The sequence below is a fragment of the Gekko japonicus genome, unplaced genomic scaffold, assembly GCF_001447785.1.
Source record: "Gekko japonicus isolate JY-2015 unplaced genomic scaffold, Gekko_japonicus_V1.1 scaffold1115, whole genome shotgun sequence".
Taxonomy (NCBI): domain Eukaryota; kingdom Metazoa; phylum Chordata; class Lepidosauria; order Squamata; family Gekkonidae; genus Gekko; species Gekko japonicus.
In genome coordinates this window covers 464,700-467,783 of record NW_015176484.1, presented here as the reverse complement: position 1 = coordinate 467,783, position 3,084 = coordinate 464,700, and the positions used below count along the sequence as shown (strand labels likewise).

Genomic DNA, 3,084 nt, shown 5'->3' with positions numbered 1-3,084 from the left:
ATAATTGCTTTAGTTTGAAACTCCAATTAAACTAAGTGGGTATATTTGCATACAGTAAACAGTGGGATTCACTTCCAACTGCAGTCCCACAGGCCTTATCAACATTATATCTATAATTAAAAACTGGATGCTAATTATAATTAATTATTCAATGAAAGAAGAAATATCTCACTGGCCATTTAGGATCTGCTGTTTCAAACTGTCCGGCATATCATACATGAAGCTGCCTTGTACTGAATCAGACCCTGGGTCCATCGAGGTCAGTATTGTCTACTCAGACTGGCAGTGGCTCTCCAGGGTCTCAGGCAGAGGACTTTCCCATCACCTACTGCCTGGTCCTTTTAAACTGGAGATGCCAGGGATTGAACCTGGGACCGTCTGCATGCCAAGCAGACGCTCTACCACTGAGCTACAGCCCCTCTTTACAGCTCTCCAGGGTCTCAGGCAGAGGTCTTTCCCTTCACCTCCTGCCTGGTCCTTTTTAACTGGAGATGCCGGGGATTGAACCTGGGGACCTTCTGCATGCCAAGCAGAGGCTCTTCCACTGAGCTACGGCCCCTCTTTACAGCTCTCCAGGGTCTCAGGAGGAGGTCTTTCCCATCACCTACTGCCTGGTCCTTTTTAACTGGAGATGCCGGGGATTGAACCTGGGACCTTCTGCATGCCAAGCAGATGCTCTGCCACTGAGCCATGACCCCTCTTGACAGCTCTCCAGGGTCTCAGGCGGAGGTCTTTCCCATCACCTAATGCCTGCGCCTCGTGCCACGCAGAGGCTCTGCCACTGAGCCATGGCCCCTATTTACAGCTCTCCAGGGTCTCAGGCGAAGGTCTTTCCCATCACCTCCTGCCTGGTCCTCTTAACTGGAGATGCCGGGGATTGAACCTGGGACCTTCTGCATGCCAAGCAGATACTCTGCTATTGAGCCACAGCCCATCCCATCAGAGGAGACTGCAGGACAGCCAAGACACACCATCCCAACCCAGCGCTTCTGATCCCCCTAACACAAAACCCAGCCAACCCAATCAAATGGTGCCATATAAACTATGCTTGTTATTCCTCGGATCTGTTAAACATCTTCATTATGCTAATTTGCTGCTTACCTTCTGTCTGTGTGTCTGTGTGTGTGTGTGTGTGTGTGGATTGGTGGGTTTCATTCCATTGTGTCTGATGCAGTGTGCGTGCTCACGGAAGCTTACACCCGGAATAGAACTCCGTTAGCCTTAAAAGTGCCGCTGGACTGAAACTCTGCTCTGCTGCTTCAGACCGACTATGGCTACCCACCGGATTCTGAAGCCAATGGGTCTTGATTCGGGCTGCGTTCAGACAGCAATGTTAAAGAGCACTGAGCCCGGTTATATTTGAACCAAATGAAATTATAACGGAGAATGTCATCCAGGTGTCACTCGACACACTGGCTTCGCCTGGCACGTGACGGGGGAGCGGGCGCAAAAATCCCTTTCGCTTTCTACAATACCGAGTATTGCTCTACAATGAGAATGGAGCACTCGCCGGAGAAGACCCTGATGGCTGGGAAAGACTGAAGGTCAAAGAAGAAGGGGACGGCAAAGGATGAGAGGGTTAGACAGTGTCGTCGACAGGGGTCATTTCCTGAGGGAGTACACAGGAGCGGAGTTCCGGCAGTAAGGAGCTCAGTGGGCAGGCACATGCAACAAGCCCCGCCCACTGCTTCCAGCAGCCCTCAGTCGGGCCACAAGAAGAGGGGACTTTAAAAACCAAAAACCCTTAATGTAGCTGTTGGGCAGGCGGCCAGAACCTACACAGCTTCTCCCAATGAGAAGGGAGCACTCCCTGGAGAAGACCCTGATGCTGGGAAAGACTGGCGGTCAAAGAAGAAGGAGATGGCAAAGGATGAGATGGTTGGACAGTGTCATTGATGCTACAAACATGAAACTGAGCGAACACCGGAGGACAACAGAAGACAGGGGGGCCTGGCATGATGTGGTCCATGGGGTCGCGAAGAGTCGGACTCGACTGTGCTACTGAGCAACACCATTTTGCCCAAATACCAGAGCGCCCGGCAACATGACGCTCTAGTATCAATGCATGCTCAGGCCTCCGTCTCCTCCCAGTAAGTCCCCTAGCTGGCCAGAAGAAGAAGAAGAAGAGATTGGATTTATACCCCGCCCTTCACTTGGAGTCTCAGAGCGGCTTACAAACTCCTTTCCCTTCCCCTCCCCACAACAGACACCCTGTGAGGTAGGTGGGGCTGAGGGAGCTCTTGACAGAAACTGCTCTTTTTCTAGGACAGCTGTGCCAGAGCTTGTGACTGATCCAAGGTCATCCAGCCAGGTGCAAGTGGAGGAGTGGGGAATCAAACCCAGTTCTTCCAGATTAGAGTCCGCACACTTAACCACAACACCAAACTGGCCAGCTGATTGGTGGGAGCATCAGGGGATGGCAAACCCTAAAAAGCAATATGACAATTTGGGTTTCTTAGAAATGAGAATGCGTATGCTTCAAAATACATTTATGGAGATGAAGAAACAAATCAGTGCAGAGGGGAAGGTATCTTTAATAATTATACAGCCCCTCGATAAAACACAGGATGTATTTTTAAAATTATGTATCAAAGGTGTCCTTTTTTTATTATTTCAATAGGTTCCCCCTAGAATCATAGAGTTGGGAATGGAGGCAGATTTTAAGGAAATCCCCCTGCACGACACAGGGAATCCACAACTACCTCCTCCCACGCCTCCAGTAAACCCTGTTCTGTGCCCTGACGAAGCTGCACACGAAACACGTAGAGGCTGTATGATGATTCAAGACTCAATTTGTTCCTTCCTCTCCATTTTGCATTGGTGTGCCTCCCCTTATTTCTCCATTAAAATGCATTTACAAACAACACAGCATCCAGACTGCGATGCAAATACTGGACTTGCTCAAAACATTGATTAGGAAATACAAGAGGGGGACCCGCGATACTCGTGGGGGGGAGAAGAGCTCCATCTCCTCCATCCCCCCCCGCTCGATCTCCCCGAGTCGGCGGTGGCAGCGAGGCTGGTCCTCCCCCCCACACCCGGCTCTGAGGCAGCGGAGGTGAGTCCGGTTCCCCCCCCCCCCCC

General features: G+C 50.9%; 1 non-coding gene across 1 annotated transcript; it reads right to left on the bottom strand.

Moving 5' to 3' along the window:
- Nucleotides 1–347: 347 nt before the first annotated feature.
- On the bottom strand, nt 348–419 carry TRNAA-GGC. Its single transcript has one exon. It is a non-coding gene; the product is annotated as a tRNA-Ala (tRNA).
- Nucleotides 420–3,084: the final 2,665 nt, after the last annotated feature.